Here is a 24508-nt window from a genome sequence, read left to right as displayed (position 1 = left end):
TAGCTTAACTTTTTTGTTGGTTTTTCATTTTGTTTTGTTTTAATATGAGTTATAACAATGTACTAATGCTAATTAAATGTGAACCTCTCTTCCAAGAAACAATAATTCATTTTGGGGTTGTTACCCTAAGTATTACCTTCTTTTGTTTCTCTTTTTTGCCCTCATTATTTCAGGAGCACTTGGTGTATTGGAATAGGAAGGCTTTATAATCTTGTTGCAAAGATTATATGGCTCCTCAGTCCACCTTCTGAAATGTTTAATGGTGAGCTCAGTATGTTGGAAAAGACTTCAGTCCATGTGATTGTTATGAAATATATATATACACACACACACATACATGTGCATGTATGTATAATATATGTGTGTATGCGTATGTATGTATAAATGTGGCAAACATTCATTAATAGGAAGGATGTAACAGTTCATGTAACTTCCCTCTGTCTCGCTTACCTCAAGCATTCTCATATGACTTAATCACAGAAAAAAGGTGTCAGATTTCTCTTAGCTTTGGAGTTTGACCTCTTCCCATAAGAATTGGGTTTTGACATAAGCTTTCTCCAGTTCTAACTGTAATGTTTCTCTTGAAAATTTATTCTCAAGTTTGGAAAGAAAAAGATTCTTTTAGTCTTGGAAATTGTTTCACAGTTGGCAAGTCTATAGTACATTCTGTGGTGACTTAATTTTACATCATTAACAAATTCTGAGCTGAATATTTTTAAACAAATTCTGAAAAGTTCGTAGTTCCCTGCTGCTTGTGTGAAAGGTTAGGCCATCACATTTAAAACAAGACAAAATGGAAAAATAGAGGAGCCACAGGCATCTTTTATTTCTATATCTTTGGGAAATAGCAGCAGGGATCAAACATTTTAGCTATGACAGTGCCCTTCTAACCTGCCATGTACCTCCTTGGGCATGAGAATGGACAATCCAAAGGACCAAAAATGTGCTCATCTAGATTCTTTTGAACATCAAACTGGGCAATTATATGTGTACTCAGGGGAAGTGGCTTCATGGTTGGCCACAGAATGGCAATGCAGGCAACCAAATGAAATGGATTATAAAATTTGATTGGTAAAACAAATCGAAGTTAAAATGTCCCCTAGTGCATTTAATACTGAACTGGGAAATTGTGATCAGATAGTGTGGAATTACACATTATTTTTGCCAAAAAAATATAATATTGACTCATACACAAAAGACTTTTAGAAGAAATAGAAAAATAAAACTACCAATTCTTACCAGATGTCAACTAACAAATATACTTTATAATCAATGCATTGCAGTTTTATTTTAAAGATATTTAGTATATAATATTCTCAAATTCACCCTGATTCAATTGGTGAGACTAGCACATATGTATAAAGAAAATTATTATTAGCAACTATGTTACTTATTCTAAAAATAATGAATAAAGTAAAATGCATCTTAAATTCTTTCAACTTTGAATCTATTTGGAATTCATACAAAAATTATATTGGACAATTTTAAACATATGCAAATACAGGTAAAATCCACTTGTATAAGAGAAATACAAGGATTATAATTGACTTTATAGTTTAAAGAATAATCAAGTAAAACAAAGATTTGGAGTAAGTATTTAACTTGGTTTAAGGTATGTGTGTGTGTCTACTTTTATATTGCTAGATTCCTATAGTATCTAAAAACAGGCCCGTTCAATATTATTCAGCACAGTGGTCAGGCATCTACACAGTCCATGAAGTGATGTCTCTAATAAGACAAGTGCCCATTGATACCCTACAAAATCTTGACATTATTGATGATATTCCCGTCTTAAATCTCTGTGGCAATATTATGAGTACTAATTTATACTTTCTAATGCATTTACCTTCTCCCCCATCTCCAGCCCCTCCCATCTAGCAACCATCAGTTTTTTTTCTATATCTCTGAGTCTATTTCTGTTTAGTTTGCTCGTTTATTCTGTTCTTTAGATTCCACATATAAGTGAGATCATATGGTATTTGTCTTTCTCTGCCTGACTTATTTCACTTACCATAATGTTCTCTAGGTCCATCCACGTTGTTGCAGATGGTAAGATTTCATTCTTCTTTATGGCCGAGTAATACTCCATTGTATAAATGTACCACAGTTTCTTAATCTAGTCGTCTACCAGTGGGCATTTCAGTTGTTTCCATGTCTTGACTATTGTGAATAGCACTGCAATAAACACAGGGGAGCATATATTTTTTTTGAATTAGTGCTTTAGATTTCTCTGGATAGATACCCAAGAGGTGGAATTCCTGGGTCATAAGGTAGTTCCATTTTCAATTTTTTGAGATACCTCCATACTGTTTTCCATAGTGGCTGCACCAATTTGCAATCCCACCAATAGTGCACATGGGATCCTTTTTCTCTATATCCTTACCAGCACTTGTTTGTTGATTTATTGATGATGGTGATTGTGACCAGAGTGAGGTGGTATATCTCATTGTGGTTTTAATTTGCATTTCTGTAATGATTAGTGATGTTGAGCATTTCTTCATATGTCTGTTGGCCATCTGTATGTCCTCTTTAGAGAAATGTCTCTTCATGTCCTCTGCCCATTTTTAATTGGGTTTTTTTTTTCTCATGTTGACTTGTATGAGCTTTTAATAAATTAAAATTTGGATATTAACCCCTTATCAGATGTATCATTGGCAAGTATCTTCTCCCATTCAGTAGGATATGTCAACTTAATTTAAAAAAATACATATATATATATATATATATATATATATATATATATACACACACACACACATAGTCATGGGATATGGAATACAGCACAGGGAATAGAGTCAATGGAACTATAACAGCTATATGTGATGTCAGAGAGGTAGATTGGGGGAGGGGCATTATCACTTTGTGATTGGTGTAAATGTCTATTACATTGTTTTGTACACCTGAAACTAATTTAAAAAAAAATAAAAACAGGACCGTGAATCTCAATATAATTTAAGCAAGCAGAGGAATCTGTTAATGCATAGCATATTAATATATTTCCCTTACACTGAGGTACATACAATTTTAGTCAGTATATTTGCTGCTACAGACACATTTGATGATGATATGGTGTTTACACTTGAACTACGTTTTGTGTGAGAATGTCAAATTAGAACACTCTTTACATCTACTCAGGTATCTGAATGTGTCAAAAGTCCATTAGCAGCTTCCTATGTGTATCAACATCTATATCGTGCCAGTGGCAGCCAAGGATGTACCTGCACACTTCCAGCTACAGGAAGTGTAATTGACCAAGGTCCCCAGCTGCTATGCTTTGAAATCCACTTCTGAGTTTGCTCCAAGGCCACGCCTCCTACATGGCTCAGCCAATCACTGAGTTTGGTGGCATGCTAAGTTCCTGGGGCAATTGGATCTCCTTTGACAGCCTACTTTAGCACACGGACTACCCTGTGATTTCCAGAGCCTTCCTGGCAAGGTGGTCTAGGAAAGTTTTACAAGTGTAGAAACTTCCCTTTCTCATGTTCAGAATACATGATGGTCCGGGGGCTTGTCCAGCTTTCCCTCTAATCCCATCTTGGTATCTGCTTCTCAGAGGACGTAGTCTAACACAGTGCATTAAGTTCATTCTTATTCTTTTTGGACAATAATTATTTGTCAGCCTTATCAACTTCCACAGGCTATAAGCAAGGAGGTACTCAATAAATGTTTAATGAATTCACGAATGGATAGATGGCTTTTTGAGTAAGATTCATAGATAATGAAATTCAAATATGATGTGGTTTTTTTCAACTCTATACTGCCAGTTTTACTCAGTCTCTATCCTTAAAAAGTTTTGACACTTAATGTTTTAATGATTTGCAAATCTGAATACTGCTTGTGATTCATCAGAGGTAGGGCCATATCATTATATTTTGGTTGTTGACTGACCATTTACAACCAACACATGTTTCTGAAGCATCAGTAAATACTACTGGCTGGGAAAAGTGAGGGATAACAAAGATGTATAAACATAGTTCTCTCTTTGTCTATAACCTTTGCCATTTTAATTATAATGTGACTTGGTATGGGCTTGTTTGGGTTTATCTTCTTTGGGACTCTACACTTCCTGGACTTATATGTCTATTTCGTTTGCCATGTTAGGAAAGTTCTCAGTCATTATTTCTTCAAATACATTCTCAATCTTTTGCTTTCTCTCTTCGCCATCTGGTACCCCTATGATGTGAATTGTCCCAAACTAAACTATCCTCATTTTTTGGATTCGTTTTTCTTTTTGCTGTTCTGGTTGGTTGTTTTCTACTACCTTTCTTCTAAATCATTGATTTGACCCTCTGCTTCTTCTGGTCTGCTTTTGTAATTCCTTCTAATGCATTCTTCATTTCAGTTATTGTAGTCTTTACTCTGACTGGTTCTTTGTTATGGTTTCTATGTAATTTTTTGTGTTTGCTATCTCTTTGTTGAAGTTCTCACTAAGTTCCTTGAGCATCCTTATAACCATTGTTTTGAACTCTGTATTTGGTAGGTTCCCTGTGTCCATTTCATTTAGTTAGTTATTTATTTTTTTCCCTGGAGTTTTCTCTTGTTCTTTTATTTGGGATGTATTTCTTTGTTTCCTCATTTTGGGTTCCTCTTTGAGTTTGTTTCTATATATTAGGTAGATCTGCTATGTCTTCCAGTCTTGGCTGGGTGGCTTTATGTAGTAAGTGCCCTGTGGGGCCTAGTGGCACAGTCTCTCTGGTCACTTGAGCTGCATGCTCCAGGAGTGACCCTTGTGTTGTTTGTGTGTGTCCTCCTGTTATAGTTGAGCCTTGATTGCTATTGGCATATTAGTGGGTGGGATTGGCCCTCAGGTTGTTGGCTGTGAGGTTTGGCCATATCCAAAGCTTATGGGATGCTGTTTGGGGTGTTTACCCCACTGAGTGGGATTTACCCCAGTAGGTTCTGGTGCCTGTTGAGACCACCTTTTGTGTGTGCCACTTGTGGAGCTAATTGCGCAGTACTTTTCTGTGGTCAGAAGCCAACCTCCAAGTATGTTGGTTCTGGGGCCTCTTGGGAGGGCCTCTAGTGCAGGCCCAGGTCAGCCACTGCCTGTGACTAGCCGGGGACTACCTGGTAGGAACTAAAAAGCAATCCACGGTTGGTCACTGCCTGTGATAAACTTGGAGGCGTGTGGGAGAGGCCACTCTGTGAGCTGAGGACATCTGCTACCAGTACCAGGTCTAGCGTAGCTCCACAAAAAGCCAGGGCACTCTAAGATCTGCTGTCAGCTGCTGGTTCCCATAAGGTTCAGCTGCTGATAAAGCCTCCTGCATTATGTAGTTGAGTGAGGTGGGGTCTCAGTGAGTCAGCACATTGAAGCAGTGGAACTCACCTCACCAGGACAATCAGATTTAGATTTGGCTTGTGGGGGTAGGCTCAACACAGGAAAGATGGCGCCCACCTACTGGCTGCACCGGAGAGGGCCCACACACAAGGAAAATGGGGATTGTACCTCCAAACCTTGCTCAGAAGCCACACACTACAGTCTGCCCCCTGTATGCCTCTGATGTCCCCCGAGTCATCGTCCCTCTGCCAGAACCCTGTGAATACCTGTGAGGGAGTGAATTTGTGTGCAGGCCCTTTAAGAGGATGTCTGTGTTTCCCACAGCCTTCTGTCACACATGGATGATCAAAATCCCCACTGTTTTTCACACCCAGAAGTTGTGTGAGCTCCTGTTTCTGGCACCAGTACTGGGGCTGGGAGCCTTATGTGGGGGGCTGGGGTCCCTTGCTCCTTCATAGGGAACCTCTGTGGTTGAGATAACTCTCACGATTTTTGACAAATGCACACGGGTGTGGCACCAGCCAGTTTCATGTCTCCACCCCTCCTACAAGTCTTGATATGGCTTTTTCTTTATACCCTTAGTTATGAAACTTCTGTTCAGCTAGACTTCAGATGGTTCTGTATGTTGATTGTTCTATAATTTAGTTGTGATGTTGATGTGTTCACGGGATGAGGCAAGCACAGTGTTTATCTACTCCACCATCTTGGCTCTCCTCTGAAACCACAATTTTCTTATTGACTACTTTTTGCCCTTCCATATCATAAAGGGTTAGTAGGTTTTTCTTATTTATTTATTGTTTGTTTGCAAGCTGGTTGTCAGGGTGGGAAGGTATTTTTCACAAAGAATCTCAACAGCCTCAATACAAACCGACTTGCCATATATCCATCTGTTTCTTGCTCAGTTCTGTGAGTTAGCCTTAATTTTAGATTTTCTTGCTTGTAGCCAATTGTGTTAAACATTAATCTAATTGAAACTTTATCTTTTTAAAGCCTGTGATTTTTTCAGTTTTGTTTTCCAAAGTATTTGCCCTTAAGAATATTGATTTTAAACAAAACACAACACAAATAGACCCATAGATACAAAGAACAAGCTTATGGTTGCCAAAGGGGGTGGGGTGGGGTTATGGGTGAAAATGAAAAGCAAAATAAGATAAAATACTAGTGAGATTTAACATGAAGAAAATAATATTGATTTCAAAATACAACACATATCAAAACTTTAAGAGTTTATGGTCACATGAGTTGTCTGTGAATGGGACATATAGCCTTCACTGTATAATTTTTGTCTAAATAATTATTAGTATGAACATAATGAATACCATGTAATTTAGCTTTACTTTTTCCAATTAGTTACATTGTAATGGTCTTTCTTAATTGTCAAATTTTAATTAAATCTGTCACTATTTTACTAAAGTTCTAGCATTAACATTGTTTATGCATGTCCTCTGACATTCAAGTTTCTTGAAAGTTGTAAATAAAACTAGGCCAAATCTGTATACTAGAGATCACTACACTATTATTATTTCCACTGTTGAATAGCATTTATTTTGTAATTGATGGTTGTCAGCCTATAATTTTTTGCCTTGTTGTACCTTGAACATTTTACAGCTTTCATTAATTTTTGTAGTATTTACATCCTACCATTCATTGCATTTTTTTTTTGAATGATGAACTGAAGTAAGATGATCTTTTTAAAAAATATGTCTTATTGGACCAGAGGTTCTCAATCTGAGCACACAGTACAAACACCTGGGGAACTTTTAAAAAATCTAATTGTCCATGTCACACCCCGGATTAATTAAGTCAGACTCTGGTGTTTGGACCCAGGTATCAGGAATGTTTCATCCTTCCCAGCTGATTCCAACAAGCGGCCAGGTTTGAGAACCAGTGGAAGGGGCAGAAAAGCACATCTGCTCCCAGCCACTCCTGGTGGCCCCAATTGGTTTTGCAAAAGAGTCCATGCCTCAGGCTTCATACCCATTTGGAGTGTTCCTGTCTTGCTTCCTGAATCCATTTCAGGCTGATAACAGTCTGAAACAGTGTAGAAGGCAAGTGAAAGTATTTTGTAACGAGTTTTACCTAGCAAAAACATTGGCTTATTACAACACGTGGAATTCAGACATTGAGTCTTTTCATAGGCTTAATTTATTGCATCTAAAGTTCATTGTTAAGTGCTCTGCTTATGAACTGTCAAGGTAAGTATTCCACTGAATTAACATTCAAGACTCAACTTGATTCTGCTAGTCAAAGATCATGCATGTGAACCCACAGGGCAGGCATATATACAGAAATAGAGATATAGGTGCATAGATGTATATATGGCAATCTTTCCTTGAGCCCAGAAGAATTAATTAGTCTAGGTTGGTGAGAGGAACATCAAATGGGAGACAGAAGCCTGGACTTTCTCTCTTCCTCTGTGTCTGCTTCTGCCTGAAAATTCTGTCACCTTTATTGTGTAGACAGTTCAAAATGTAAAAGCAGGTGAGATTGATTTCTCCTCTCTCTACGACCTGCATTTTTTTTTTTTTTTTTTTTTTTTAGTGCAGAATCTCTGGAAAAATACCCGTGAGTAAGAAAGTTTAAGTGTTTACTCTGACAATTACAAATAATTTTATACAATAGGCAGACAAATTGTGCTGATTGTCTGTATTTCTTTAAAAAAAAAAAAAGGAGAGAGGAAAAGTCTGGCCTGGAAAGTAGAGTAAATCACAAAAGTGATCTCAAGTGAACAGAGATAGATTTCTAGAATACGGTGTGCAATGAAACCACTGACCTCTTATACACGGGTTCATGTCTTTTTCTACAGAAACAGATGGGTAATAGCATAATGCCGAAATCATGCTCTACATAATATGGACCTAGTGATTGCAGACCTGATTGCTTGCCATATGGTTGCTGAAGGGTTGAAGAGAAAATGGGATGATATGCAAACCCTTAAAAGCAACATTTTTATTGAATGGCCATTACATTAAAACCCAAACTCTGCAAATGAAGGCAAAGAACTGTGGTGAATAATGATGAAATAACAAAGCAATAAAAGCAGCAGCAGCATTGTATGTATTTTGTTTTCGATATGCAAAGTAAGGGCAGACTTATTTTTGTCACTTTGCCTAGCATTATTATAAGCATTAGGGGGTAAGGTGGTGGGACATAAATGCCTTCAGGGCAGAAATACTGTATGTGTGGAGCATTGCTGCATTCACTAGGTCAGAGAGAGAAAAATAATCACTTGTCCCAGAGGAACTGAATTTGACTTGAAAGCTACCTGCAGTCTGTGACTAACCTCAGTGAAGTTCAGTATATCAGCAAGAAGCTAGTAGTAAAAACCTGTTTGAGAGGCTAGTGTGACAATGCAAAATGAAGAAGCTTGTTTACTTTTTACCTTTGAATTTCCTCATGTTGGCACACAGGTGTATGGGATAGGATGGATGCTGTTTCCCAGAGCGTATTACAGTTTAGTTGAGCAGCTGCGATGTGTTTTGCTCTGAGTTTTGTTTTTAGTGTGTTACTGGGAACAGATAGGTTTTTTTTTTTTCCCCCCTTTAAATAAATTTATTAGCTTGCTTCAAATTTGCATACACTTTATTTCCTGTCTCTTTAATGAATGTGTTTCAATCATGCAAAATCATAAGAGTTTGTACTCTCAGAAATGGAACTCAAATACATTAAACTAAACCTACTAAGAGTGTGTGGGAGTAATGAGGTGAGAGGCAAAAACTCAGTCTTTTAGTGGGAAGTCTGAAGCATCTCATTTAATTTCAGCATGTCAGAGCTACTGATCAGGACCAAACATCCGAACTTCATTATTATGCTCACAAATCTATGGGGATTTGGGGAATTTGAATTCCCTAGTGCCTACCTATATAGGTTCACTATTCAAGGGAAAAAAAACAAACTTTTTAAAGAGCCCACAAATGTCACCTTACTGTGAATTAACTTCCTTATTAGACATTCTATTTTTTCAATTCCTAATGGTTAAACTATATGATTAGTCAGTAGTGTGAGCAATTTGCTTTTGTTTTCCTCACATTTTTTTTTCCTTCTTGTGTCCACGGTTTTAATTCATTTTTCTAGGAGCAGAGAAGTCCCATGAAAGGTTTTAAGTTCAAGCTGGAAAGGGCTTTGGACCTCTTATAAACATAACCCATTGTTTAATAAAAGTTTATTTGGAGGAAGAGGTTGATGTTGGCTAATATGAGGTTTGGTGATATTCTTTAATTTACCTTGATTCTTGTCCCTAATTGTTAAGGATAATTAAGAATTGTTTTAAGTTGGAACTGTTATGTACATTCTCAAGCTAACTAATTATTAGCTTAGTTCAGGACTTCTCAAATTGGAGGAAGGTCAGTTAAAGCCTAAACCACTGTGCCCCAACCCCAGAATTTCTGATTTAGTGGATCTCCATATGGTGAGTTACAATTTGCATTTTTTAACAATTTCCCAGTTAACATTGATGCAGCTGATCCCTGGGAACACACTTTGAGAACCACTGGGAATACGTTTTTCGTGCCTTGTGGTCAGGTAGTAAACTTGACACCATCAAATATTATTGATTTGAGCCTGGAAAGAGCATGGGTTTTTTTGATGTTTTAAAAGTAATGTCCTGCACACTTAAGGCTGCTAATGAAGCCAACACTACTAGGCAAGATCATGACAGCTTTGTCCAAAATAGGAGTGGAGGTATGGTGGAACCCCCCTAGCCTGATGAGTTGTAACTTTTCCATGTTTCATCATTGCTAAAAGCAATCAGCCAGGGACATCCTGGGGCAATATGCATCATTTTGGTTTCGTAGGTGAAACCTGTGTGCCTTCGAAATCCCATTTGCTTTTGTGGGAAGAATAAGAATTTCTATAGCAGTGTTCAAAGAACTCCCATCCACTTCAGTGAGTCCTGGAATTGTTAGGCATTTTATCAGCTTCATTGTTTTTATTACTCTCTGTGGCCTAAAGACATATGAGAAGCATACTATAGTATTTAAGACATTTTGTGTATGGCAAAAGGGTTTTTTCCTCTCAGTGAAGAGAAGCATTTCCTTTCTGCCTAAAAATCTGATTTTTATACAGCTTGACTAGTGACATATCTCCTGTATGGCAGAAATAAGTTTTGCATAACTTTTAAGAGCCCAGGCTGACCTATTTAACAGATACCCGGTACTACATAATGTATTTAGGTCAAGTATTGTGTTTGAGCTTCTCATCACTCTTGTACTAGTCTTGCTTTCCGTGAAAACCTCAGGTATATCACAGATACAAATATAGGCCAAGGGATGTTGCCTAGTATCAAAATGTAATAAATCTCTATATAACGCAATTATCATGTCACCCAATCCTACCACTGGAGTTAAAAAGGAATCTAAGATTTTAATGAAATATCTGCAGGTTTTACTTGAAGGCATTTACAATGCTACGATTAACACAGTGGTATGACTGGGAACCTGAAAAGCGTCAGTGGCGTTAAAGTGCTTGTGAATGTCATTACAATTTGGAATATTTTTCTTCAAAAATTAGAAGGAAATGGTGGTCTGCTATTTTTTTTTTTTTTTTTTTTTTGTAAATTGTTCCTTAAGAAGTTGAATGATTAAGTTTTGACATGTCTCTCAGAGTAGGGATTTTTCCTAGCAGAAATTTCTCAGGTAAAGGTTGAAGCCTGAATATTGGCAGTGTCATTATCCTAATATGTTGGAAGATGAATCCATCCATCTTATAACAATACTTCATTGCCTCCAAAGATCTTAAATTGTATAAAAGTAACCGTGAATTTGAAATGAGATGTTGATAAAATGCAATTCAAAAATTATTCTAAGCTAGCTTTTAACATGTATTTATTAAATACATTTGTTCCCCTTCTAAAGGGAGAGCATTGATTTTTTTGTTGTTGTTGTTATGAGCTGGTGTTAATAAGATACTTTTTTCTTTTTTTCCCTTTGTACCCCTGTCCTACTTCCCCACCTCCAAGATACCAAAACAAGTACGTCGAGCTTCAGGTGAATGCATATTTAGAAGGGATAAGAAAAAAAGCTTCTAATCTAATTCTGTAGCTTGGTATGTAGTACACTATTAGTTCCATTTTATTGTTTACAAACTAAGATCCACTTGCCTACAAGTGTACGTCCATTGTATATCAGAGGTTAGAAATCAACTTTCCAGCCTCCTCATAGCATTATACCTTGGCTGCAGTACCCAGGCTATAAAATCAATGGGCCTCAGCCCCAGCTGCACACTAGAGTCACCTGGGGAGCTTTTGAAAAAACAAAAAACAAAAACCCATGCCTGGACCCCACCCCAGCCCATTAAGTCAGCATCTCTGGGGGTGGAGTCTGGACAAAGATATTTTTTTAAAGCTCCCCAGGTAATTCTAATTGTACAGCCAAGGTTGAGAACCACTGTTTAAAATCAGACAACATGCAAGTTCCTCCTGAGTCTTGAATGCTGAATCACTTTTTCAACATTCACATCTCTAGTCACAAATTGCCTCTCTTACACAAATGAAAATTAATTATACACATAGAGGAAAAAAGAGTCCATGTTATAAAATTCTTTTTGTCACCTACTTACACAGAGAATAAGACACTTGACCGAGGCTTGAGAACAGAAACTTTGACCAAGGGTTATGAGTATGAAACGATGACTGCCCGGGATGTCTCCCTGCTGCCTTTGATTTAGAACTAGAACTGGTGAGACAGAGTGTGAATGCCCAGAGCCAGGCAAGTTACTAACCTGCTCTCTTCCCTCATCATCATCTATAAAATGGTGGCAGGACTATGGTGGTTATGAGAGTTAAATGAAAAATATAACATATCGACATACTGAAGTAAGTGTTTTCAGATAAAGAGTTAAGGATCACAGTTTCTGCTTTAGGCCAAATGACAAAGCTGTAAATTTGTCTTTCATTACTTTTGTTTATATCTACCAAAGTGATAGATTAAAATGGATCTCAGTAGGTATATTATGCTTTTTAAAAACAAATATAACCGACCTTTAAAGGAGCTTTTATTTGGATCATCTGTGTTCTCTGTTACCACAGATACTTGAAAAGTTAATTCCCCCTCCTCACTTTCCTTTCCTGTTACTACTTTTCCTAGATGAATATGATCTTAATACGTATATGAATAAGCTTGTTATTATATTACAATAATTGTGCGAGAAGATCTTTTTGGGGACAGGGCACATATCTTAGAGCTTAACTTTGTGAATAGTGGTGGTGACAAACGATGCCATCCACTGCGATGGCTCATCCTACTTTGATTTTATAAACCTCTGCAATACATATTTACTCTGTGTATTTTCTTTAACTCTGATTTTTTTTGTTATTTTAATTATTTGAAAACATCATTTATAAACCCTAACCATTAACAATATATCACTTATGTATTTTCCTTAACTGACAATTTATCATCTTTTATTTTGAAAGTACTAATAAATGTACTGGAACTTTCAAAATAAAAGATATCTAGTAAATTTCATTGAACTTGTTAAGTTCTTAATTTATTAATGTGTGTGTGTGTGTGTGTGTGTGTGTGTGTGTGCACGTGCGTGTATGTGTGTGTCTGTGAACTTCATCTTTTACATGGTCTATCTCTCATATCCTGGTCTAAAATACAGCACTAAATTGGTATATCTATTATTTTAAAAAATGCATTAAAATGATATATATTTTTTTTCTTTAAGGAAAGACATGTTCTTTTATAATCACAAGACTTTTACAAATAGAGATACTTTTAATCACATTTTTATTTAGATAATTTATAGTAATGTGCTCCTTCACTCTACAATCTTATAATTTGGAGAAGAACTGTGTTTAAGTGAAATAGGTAGCGTATTTTTTTGACTCAGGCACATTCAAAAGTATTTCCTAAATATAGGACTTGGTTTTGCTTTTATGCAACTGTAATAATGACCCCAGTCTGAGAATCTATGTATTAATTTATGTGACACCACTGCATTAAACCTTCCACTCTCAAAGAAAAAAGAAAAGTCCAAACTGCCCTTAGAGGAGGAAAGCTGTTCCACAGGGTATGCCTTCATTCTCATCTCTTTGTCCCATTTCCAAGGCTGCACCTATGAGTCTTCATTTTGATTAACAGCCTTTCTTAGGAAGTGGGAGGCAGAGACTAAGATGCTAAACTCTCTCTGAAGTGTGTGCTAAATGATTCACAACAGTGTGAATGAATCAATTTCTGCAAGCATTCCCAACCTTTTAAATATGTAGTCTGCCAAATCTTTGTTGGATTACATTCAATTACAAAAAAATAGCACCTTTCTCCATGGCACCTCTTTCTACGCAACCCACAAGTATGCAAGCCTTTTGTGTTTCAGCTGAATTTTACTTGTTTCAGAGAGGGACAGTGTTTTGGAGAAGCATCTAATACTAATTTGTCTTTACATTTAGATGTGTTAAGGTCTGCCTATTTCATTTTCATCGTTGCTACTTTGGTTTTAGTGGCCTCAAATGTTTAAGAAACTGCCAGAAATGAGAAAGTGAGTTTTGACTTATTCCTACTGATGCACAAATATGTATCCTACAGGATGCTGAAGAGGGATTACCTTATTCCCAATAGAAGTGAACTATCTTTTTCTGAGTATTTCTTCATTACTTCTAGGGAAAATAAGTCAGCAACAAATTTGCAGTTTACACATAGCTAAGTGTATTTAGGCAAAGGTTACTCAATTTTTAAATGATAAGAGTCCGTTCACAAAAGTAATCTGAGACCCAAGTCTAATCTACCAAATGGTAGATCTAATTTAGGGGCCAGCATCTATTTAGGGGAAGTTGGTGGCTAGATTTCAAGGATAGTAACGTAACACTCACAGGATGTCTTTTGTCTGATGACTGGTGAGGTTCTCACTCCACATGGGAGTACATTTCAAGATAGGCATCATTGTTTTAGAGCAAGGACTTTGGTAATTCCTTGTGTGTAATTTAGGAACAGTCAAACCAACCATAACCCAGTCACCTAGGCTAGTAAAGAGGTTTAGTAGAAGGGATTTTATGAACCACATGCAAAATGATACAAATGAGACTGAGTTCACTAGAGCAGTGGCTTTCATGGTCTGGTCTGCAGACACCTGCACCAGAATCACCCCTAGTGCTTGCTAAAATGGGGTGGCTGGCCTGTCCTCAGATTTGCTGAACCCAAGATGCAGGAGGTGATACCCAGGAATTTATATGTTCACCAGCTTCTCCAAGTTAAGCTTGCTAAGTGTGAGAACACTGCTGTTGAAATTTAACATTCCCTTTGACAGCTCCATGAATTTTTACAAATAATCACCCAATTCCATTGTAAAAGCAGGATATTCATTCTGAGCATAAATTTGTTGCCACACTACATGGTAGGAAGAGAGGATTGGCTATCAGGTAGTTATCAGTATAGGAAAAGAGGGAGAAAGACTGATTAGAAGAAATTATTTTAAAGAAATCTCTCATGAAAACAAAAGGCTTAGAATAAAGGAAAGATAACGTAAGCCATATTAGCTCATGAAGGTTTGTGATTTGGACACTACGTCTTCATATTTTCCCATAGGTCATCCCTCTCCCTCTCTTTTCTCTCCCCCCTCCCCTCTTTGCCTCATTTCCCTGGTGAGGTGTCTTAGAATTAATGCTCTGAAAGTTCACTGAACAGAATTTTTCTTTTTGTGGTAAATAATCATCATATTAAATAGCACTGGTTTTTTGTTTGTTTGTTTGTTTGTTTGTTTTTTTGAGAGAAGAATCAGGAAATCTCACCTAGATACAAACAATATTTAATGTCCCGAAATGGTGTAATGGATAACATCAGTGCATTTGTAAGAATTCAAGGTACTGTAGTATTTATGTTGAGGTAGAAGAGAAATCTATTATTTAAAGAAGAAAACAAAGTTTTTTGGTTTCCCAGAATTATAAAATAATATTTTTCCTTTTTCATTTCACAGTTTACTACGTGTATATTTAAGTGACCCCACTCCCATCCCCTTTCCCCCACCCAGGGAGCAGGGATATTTCCCATTGGATAAGAGAGCAATTAAAGTTAACGATTTAGAAAGCAGTGAAGTTCAGATGGGGTTTGGTTGGGGAAAATCAGAGTTTCTGGTAGGTTACTACTATAGGAGAGTTTTCCTTTCTTTTCTTTTTCATTGTATCTCCAGGGCAGACTTCAGTGGTCGAATTATGACCTTCTCTCCATGTGCAGGCCAGGGCACATGGCCTCAGCCATTGTCTAGCTGCAGCTTACCCATGAAGGTGATATCCCTCAAGTCAAAAGAACTGGCTTTTGTCCCCCCCTCCCCATGTCAGGTAGCCCTTGTATGGATGGGTAGGGGAGGGAGTTTTAGCCTCTGCAGTAAAGTGGGCCCTGCTAAGCTGAGGACAGCTCTGCAGAGAAAGGTGCTGCTGAGGTCCTATACCAGCCAACACTCCCAGCAGCTAGGGGATGAGTCCCCCCCACCCCATACAGAGTTTGTGTGGAACACCAGCAGCACCCACTTTTTTGCCTTTTGTCTCTTGCTTTTTAACTCACGCTTTGCTCTGAGTTCATCATGCCATCATTTTTTTCAGAAACCATCAAATACTCCTCACTACCTACCTAGAGAACACATTCTCAGTTTTCCATTGGTCCCATTTTGTTTTTATTTCATTTTATTTCCAATCTTTCTCTCATTGCTCTTGCTGCTCTCGCTAGGTAAGCAACCCACCTTTGTCCTTCACATGTTTTGTGAATCCCTTTCCTTCCCGTCTACCTGACATACTTCCTCGATCATTCTTTCATCTCAAATGCTTTCTTCTTCATGCCTAGAACTTAGAGTCAACAGATCTATGATTGCGTCCCCATTCTAATACATTTTTGTTTGGGTACATGGTTTAAACTCTTTGAGTCTTTGTTTCTTCAGCTATATAAGGGGCTGTTTAGCTCTGAAGTTCAAATGAGATATTGCATTTCAAAGCTTTACAAAATTCTACCGTAATATCCATTTATAAAGGGGTCTACCAACAAAGACACGGTGCTCACTTCATTCTATGAACTTTCTTGTATTTATTGTGTCATCTCTTTGGCATTTATCATAGCTATACTTGAGTTATGAGGCAACCATTACTTTTGTAGGTTATAAGGCACACCATGTTCTTAACTAGATTGTGAGCTTCCTACAGGCAGGTACCATTGCCTAACCATCCTCCTTAATGGTCATCTAGGAGCTCTTTTATGGAGGTTTGTAAATTAACATGCTTGTTAATGACAATGTGTATCTGGACCATAAAAATATAGAAGGAAAGAGAATTTCAAGCCTAGATAGAGTTAAAAAAAAATCCAAGTAAGTTTAGGTTTATAGCTAAAACCGAGTGTTAGAAGCTGATGGTGATATGTAATGAACAGTGATCAAAAGCTCCTGGGAAAGGGAACTTTATATGGAAGTCGGCAAACTCTAATCCAAATATATGTAAGAAATGAACGACTCTAGGAACCAATATATTAGCCATGAGGTTCCCAAAAGTCATCTCCCAATTATTTGCTTTCTTCACATTTATCAGGTTATAGCCAAGTAAAATATGCTTTTAAAAACATTTTCAATTTCCTTAGAAACTTTGAGTTTGTATTATATACCCTTCTCTCAAGACTTGGATATTTAACTTAGGCTATCTGATTGGAACTATATGTCAAAATGATTAGAATCAGTAGATTAATTATATAAGGCGATGTTATTAGGAACTATTATTTATTATGTTCATAGTGGCTGGAGTTTATTTTTTAAGTGTATTCCATCATTCCCCAAGTTTATTTATAGACCAAACTTCTTAGCAAGTCTGGCTTTCATGATTTCACTTCCATGCGCTGGGCTTGTACAAGTGGCTATTGAACACCAGCCAAGATGATTCACTTTTTATCACAAGATGGAAAACTTCTTTCAATATGGTTCTATCTTGAGATAACTGTTTTCTTCTACTGGTTAAATACCAGTGACATAGAAGGTAGTAAGCATTCATCAAACACTTTAAGATAAGTAGTTCAGGACTGTTTGAAAATCTGAAACTTGGGATTGTGATGAAAAAATACAAGTGGACCATAGCACAATCAATTGAGCTTACTCATTTCTCTCCTTTACCTCCCACCTATAACTCTAAATAACTCTAAATAACTCTAAATAGATGGGGGAGAAAAAGAAATTGTGAGAGACCCAGAGGAAGGCCCAGACAGCCTATTTCTATGAGAGTTGGCATTTATCTCCTTTTAAAACAATCCATGGTTTATGTGTGTTTCTCAGCTGAAATTTAGGACATGAGAAAAGATAGGATATTTGGAGTGTCATATACAGGGAAGCATTTCTGTCAGATATTATTGAAGCTGGAAAAAAAAAAGAAATTGAAACAAAGAACACCTGCTACTTTATCTCATTTAAAAAAACAATGTTCTTTACTTGCTGATGATAAATATTGTATTTTCAGAGAAGAGAAAGTGCTAATCTAAATGGGAGAAAATATAATGATTCACTATGCAAAAATATTTTAAATTGGGTATTTCAGTTTGTGGAATGGTAGGTATTTTGTATGAAAATGGTATTACTCATCAGGTGGTGAATATGTCTCACAAATTGCAGTAAAGAGAATAAAATCAGCTTGTCACTAAAGATTTTTTTATTGACATCTTTAGCTTGTCTTCATGCCAGTAATTAAATTGCTAATTATGTGTTTCTGTTACTGTGGTCATGCTTTTATTACATAATTACTTCAAGTTTTGCTCAAATCACTAACAATATTTATTTAACCTTTTTGTACATTAAATAAATTTTAATATATAAAAGCTTTGGAACGAGTTCATTGACTCTGTTTTGATTAGCAAAATCAAAGGAATTCTAACCTTTCTTATAGTTATATAGATTGGGTCATATTTTCAACGAGATTGCTGATAATTATTATAAATTCAAGCTATAGCAATCATTGAAAGACCAATTGAAATAGAAGAGAGAAAAAATACAAGGAAAACTTTTCAAAAATCCCAGTGTCCATTCTAAAACAAACAAACAAAAAAACCAACCTGATTTTTCTTGAATTAATTGGAAATGTAAGATTAGCAATTTGATCCTTAATATATGCCCCATATTTTTCAAAAAGATATTTGATTAAATTGTGGGTAATTCATTTACCAAGCTTCCCCTCCCCTTTTGAATGCAGGCATAATTTTTGTCAGTGTTTCAATGTATTCATGTTTTTTTCCCCTCATTTGTTTATTTTATGCAAACCATAAGAGACATTTTTCTCAGTGAAGATTGCCTCTTTATTTTATTTTGAAATATTTGTATATTTATTTCATTAAATGAGATAATGCTTTTTCTTATTAACATAATTTCCAGTACATTAAACATATTTCTCCACAGACAGAAGAGAGGAATCAAATTAAATGACAGCTAAATCACTTGCAGCAATTTCAACTGTTAAAAGAAATAAGTGTCTCTGTTTTCTTTGTGATCACAAGATGTGCTGTAAAGGGAAATGAAATACTAAAGAAAGAAGGGAAAACATAAAGAAATAATGACTGACTTATTGCAGTAATACCATGGAGAGAAGAAAAATTCACTACAAATAAAAGGAAAAATAATATAGTGGGTTCGAAAGTTACAAAATTCATTTCTTATTGATGAGTTCAGTGGAAGCCTAATACTAAGTAAACTGATGAAAAAAAATCAATGCAATAAACTATGAATGATGAAAGTTGAAATAGATACTTTGTGTATAGAAGACCATTATTCTAAATGTCTTTAATTTTTTAATAATTCATGTCTTTATGTTTATAAAAAAGGAGGAATTATTGCTTGATAGACTCAAAAATGCATGTAAAAAGCATCTACTAGAATTCCATATTTAGTAATAAGTCCAAATGATATTGGTGACCTTATGGTTTTTAGTATCATGTCCTGACTTTGACAGAAGTGTATTAGGGGGAGGTGAACTTTGCTTTTTAAAATGGTGCTGACAAATGATGCTAGTGCATTTGTACAACATCGTTACTCTACCAAGGATAAACTACTTTCCAAAAAGACAATTTTTGGACCCTAGAAAGAACAAAACTCAGAATGTATGTGTATATGTATATAGTATGCTTGTGAGTATTCTGGAGGACAGCAGTGACACTTTTCAACAGAATTTAGCATTTCCACACACGCATACATGTACATGCATATGTATGTGTGTAGTTTTTTTTGTCAAGTTGTTAGTGTGTTTAAATCAAAGCATACAGACTACCTGGATCTGCGTATTTGCAGGTGAGCTTATCCACTCATGTTCTCTCTTTTCACACATAATTAAAAATAACTAGTTAATGTAATCAATTCAATCAGAAGGCAGTCAATTCGGTACAGAAAAAATATCACTGAAGCCACTTTTACTGAATTGATTTTGACTGAATTAACCTTCTAATACAGCTGGTTTTGAAGCCCTCTGGTCTCCAAGTCCCATCGTTTTCTTCCCATCCTGTCCTCCAATCATTTTGCACCTTAATCCTTCACCCTCTCTCTCTCTATCCCTTTTGTCCTCCTCACCCCTTTTTCCTTTTGGCTTTTTCTTTTTTTCTTCCCTCCAACAGGTTAAGAATTTTTTCCATCTGCCCCTCTCTCTGAATTACCCTCCTTTCTCCCCTTTCCACCCTCTTCACTCCCCTTCAACCTCACACCCTAGCCCCACTGTGAGGGGGAAAATTCTAAACCTGATTTTTCTTTTATTTTGAATTGCAGAGATTTGAAGCTATTGCTTGGCTGAAAACATCTGGCTGCTGGTCTAGAATGTGACTCTTAAGGTAATACTGTGATTTTTCTACTTTTAGAGACCTATTCTTCCCAAAGGTTCTGGGTCCCCACTCAGTGTAAACTTTTGGATCATCTCTGGCCTTGTTTTCTCTCAGTACAGCTCCTTTGTGTGTTGCGTGTGAGTTGTAAGATGTACAATGTTCTGAGGGGTGGGGGAGGGCTGGCATGGGGGGTGCAATGTTAATGTTCAGGAATCCTTATGTGTGCCCACTTTGGAAATACGTCTTATCTTTCCTTCAGAATGCAGAGGATAAGGCAAAAGTGCAGGCCACATGCAAGACATTTTGAATTATGCATTAAGCTGATAATGCTCCAGAATGCAAGCTTATGTCAATAAATAACTAAGCTGGTAGGAGGAAGGAGGTCACTTTACCTGTGCGAGGGCACCACACGGGGAGAGAACTAGAGGGAGCCTAGGTGAAAGGTGAAAGGGAGTTCACATACGTTTAGCTTGCTCTGATGAAGAAGCAAGAAGAGTAAGTTAATATTGAAATTATTGTCTAATGCTTATTTGCTTTAAAATTGATTTAGCCAAGATAACAAGACTATCTCCAGCGTGGGCCCTGTATATGCAAGGTTTGCCTTTGTGGCAGGGTTAGCCCTTCTGTGGAATCTTATATAATGAATTTCTGTCTAGGGGAGAAATTCATTTGAATCCTTTAATGGGACTTATAAACTCTTTAAAAAGGCAAGATTTTTTCATGATAAAATTTGGCAAGATACACGGGACATTCGGGTTTGTTTCATCGGGTGTCTTTTCCTGATTCATATGTAGTAGAATGGCAGTAGAAGTTAAGCTAATGAAAGGAGAAGGATTAAAAGAGTGCTACAAATTCTTTCCCCACGATACAGCACAACCCAATGCTGATGAAAACTGATTCTTTAATCTTTGCGTTGCTTCTCCTGCTTTAGTAAAATGCATCCACCAATGCGACCATTTTCTGCTATGCAAAGTTAACCATGGTGCATGTACACACATACACACACGCACACGCACGCACAAGATTTTAAAAACTATTTACTTATATCTCCCAAGGAAATGGAAAGTGTCTGGGGTTGGGGACACTAGGAGATGAGCAATTGAATCTGTCTATTTTTCCTCAACCAAAAAAGAGAAGACATTACATGTGCATTTCATCATTTTCCTAGTTTTAGACAACAATTTGCAGCTGCTGTTCTGCAACCAGAAGCTTGTGCTTAGGCCCTCTGCAGTCGCGGATGTGTTTCTGAGGCTGGTTCTATAGGCACACATGAATATACACATCAACAAATTAAAAATGGATCTGGAAAAACACCCTTCTCCTCAGAGAGTTAGGTCAAACAGTGTTTAAATTAAATAATTTGCCGAGTGTGGGAAATAAAGCTTTTGTAGCAATATCTGGAGGTTATCTTCCCTTGGGAAATTCCTGCCATTTAGTCCAATGTAGAGCATGCCAATGAGACACACACACAACCATACACACACTAGTAGATAGATTTTATTTCATATCTAAATTATATTAATTTCTTTGGGTCATCTGCCATTTTGTGTTCATGTTGAGATGAAAAAAAAAAAAAAAAAAAAGAAGAGGCAAACCTCTTATGAAGGGTTGAGGTCATTAAGATCCAAACAAAAGCAAGGAAAGGTTATTAGTGAGCAGGCCTAGGGGAAGAGTGACTTCTGGCATAAAGCCAGTTATCCCACATTTCCTGGGGGAGCTCGGCTGTGATCAGGAGAACAGTCCAGCTCAGGTCAGTGTGTGATTTGGCTCCCAGTCCATTGACTGATGGCAAAAGAGGAGACATTGTTGTGATGAGGTAATGTGAGTGGGTAAACCACAAGTAGCAGAAATTAGTTGATATCTTGCTACTTGTCCTGCTCAGCCAATAAATAATGTAAACTTAAGGAGAAGTTTTCCGGTTAGAACCTCATGCCATGTGTCTAGTTAACTCATTTCTCTGTAGTCAAATGTATTCTTAGCTAATCAGCACATCTATCCACCTGTGGAGAAGACAGACCAATCACAATAAGGATGGTGAATGAAATGTTAAGAGGAGCAGGAGAAGAAGGGGGAGAGAGAGAGAGAGAGGAGAGGGAGAGAAAGAAGGAAATATCTGCTTATCTATGTTGAGAGAATTTAAAAAGTACTAGTTATGAAAATTGGTGTGTTTTCAAGTGAAAATAGTTTTTTTCCCCAGGCCTAAGATTATCTTTGTACACTTTAGACTCCCATTTTAATCCCTTACTTTAAAAAAAAAAAAAAATCTTGTGAATTACTAGTGGCCTGTATAGAAGCCGTGAATTAGAGTGAAATGCCGACTGAATCCCATATTCTGATTCCCTGTTTCTTTGACAAAAATAGTGGCTTATTAGTTTGTTTGGGCGGCTATAACAAAATACCATCGACTGAGTGGCTTAAATAACAGAGATTTATTCTCTCACAGTTCCTGAGGCTGGAACTCTGAGATCAAGGTGGTGGCGGGGTTAGTTTCTTCGGAGGCCTCTCTCCTTAGCTTGCAGGTGGCCATCTTCTCCTTGTGTTTACCCACGGTTGTCCCTCTGCATGCACATGTGTCTGGTGTCTCTTTTTGTTTAAATTTTTTCTTATAAGGATACTGGTCATGTTGGATTAGGGCCCACTCTGAAGTCTTCATTTTAAAGAACTTACCTCCAGATATGATTAAGCTCTGAAAGGGTTATGACCTCAACATATGAATTTGGGAGCACACAATTCAACCTATAACAACTGTACTTCCATAATATTTGGTACAATAATAATTTGTTCATTAATTGCTGCTAGCTAATTTAGAAATTCATTTCCCCAACCTTCACTCTCTTCTGCATTTTTATTATAACTGATTGAAAGTCATTTATTACAATTAATGTAGGTGGTGGTTATGTTTTGTTGTTTTAAGAAGTGAGGGTTGGGGAGAGAGAAAAAAGCTTATTTAATAAAACAAACCTCACCTGAATTATTTTTTTTTAAAAAAAGGGAGTCATCTCTTTATCCTGAGAGAACAGCATGGCAGCAGGACAGACAGTTTTATCACGGGGGTTAAGAGAGCAGATTTTCAAGTGAGCTCCACCTCATACTAACTCAGATCTTGAGCAAATTACTCAGCAGCCCTAGGCCTCCAATTGTGTCCTCCAGTCTCTCACAGGAAAGAGCCACCAGGCCCTTTCTTCGTCCACTAGAGACAGTGGCTCAGCCTCTGAATGTAGGAGTCCCAGACCCAGCAGGGACCACTGGCCATTTAGGGCTGGACTGCCAGACAGAACTTATCCACAAGTTTTTTGAAATGTGTAGTTAGGTGTCATCCTCGTTCTCTGATTAAACCAAGTATTGCCAACAACATTCAAAATACTGTTCTATAATCAATTAGCATCAGCCAGCACTTTTCTCTTAAGGCCCTTGGGGCTCAACTACTTTAGAAATAGCCTGGTGACCAAGGAAATAAAAGCACCTATTGTTTTAAAATGGCATTTGCTAAAGAAGCCTTTGGCTCCATAAAGGGGATTGTCCCATGAAAATCTACATCAAGAAACAGTTCTTAGTTTTGAGGCACTTTGAATTGAACACAAAAAAGGTGTTTGAGCTATGTTAAAATAACAATTCTAATGACAAAAACAGCTGATGTTTATTAAGCATTTTCTCTGTGGAAGACTCCATGCCAGGTTCTGTATATTTCTCATCTCATTTAATCTTCCCATAATCCTGTGAGATGGGTATGTTATCTCAAGTTTACAGATAAATACTGCTGTAAAAAGGATTCAAATCCAGGTGTCTGGGGTCCATTGCAACTATGGCAGTGGTTGCTATATTTGGTAGTAATAAGAATCACTTGGAGGAATTTAAAGAAAACACACACACACACACACACACACACACACACACACACACATACACACATCTTTCTATTGTACGTAAAAATAAATTCCAGAGATGTTCAAAATCTAAAATTCAGAAACAATAAAAATATAACACAAGGAGTGATCTGTCATAATTTCAGTTGAAAAACACCATGTTAAGGAACAGACAAAAAGCCTCTGTGTATTTGCATTATACAAAGTTAAAAGTCAAATCACTTTTAGAAAGTCACAGAAAAAGATAAATCACACAATACAAAAATGGTTATAGGATATGAACAGGCAATTCATAGAAGAAATGAGAATGGCTAATAGACATATGAAATGAAGCTGAGGATGAAAATTAAAAAGACATTTTTAAATACATTAAGTTGGTAAATTTTTAAATTATGAGAAATATTTAGCATCAATGAGTTGTGGAGAAATGGACCTTATACTTTTTGTAGGTGAGAATGGAAAATGATATAGCGTTTTGAACAGCAATTTTTCAATATCTATTAAATGTTTAAATTTGCATACTTTTGATACAGAAATTATACTTGAAGGACTCTATGCTGAAAAAAAAATAATTTGCATGTAAATGATATACAGTATAAGGATGTCCATAAAAACAT

The 24508-nt window shown here is 36.8% G+C and overlaps 1 protein-coding gene across 12 annotated transcripts in view; it reads left to right on the top strand.

Moving 5' to 3' along the window:
* Positions 1-24508, top strand: part of LOC109437798 (uncharacterized) — an 802202-nt gene that overhangs the window by 193840 nt on the left and 583854 nt on the right. For all 12 annotated transcript variants that reach the window (XR_012496365.2, XR_012496364.2, XR_012496367.2 and 9 more), the window contains exon 2: positions 19976-20037. The gene's annotated coding sequence lies outside the window, so the exon portion shown is untranslated. The remainder of the gene's footprint in view (positions 1-19975; positions 20038-24508) is intronic.

This window comes from Rhinolophus sinicus, chromosome 2 (genome assembly GCF_057876585.1).
Source record: "Rhinolophus sinicus isolate RSI-liver-muscle chromosome 2, RSI-T2T, whole genome shotgun sequence".
NCBI classification, from domain to species: domain Eukaryota; kingdom Metazoa; phylum Chordata; class Mammalia; order Chiroptera; family Rhinolophidae; genus Rhinolophus; species Rhinolophus sinicus.
Note: the sequence above shows the minus strand (reverse complement) of the source record. Positions and strands in the feature narration are given on the sequence as shown.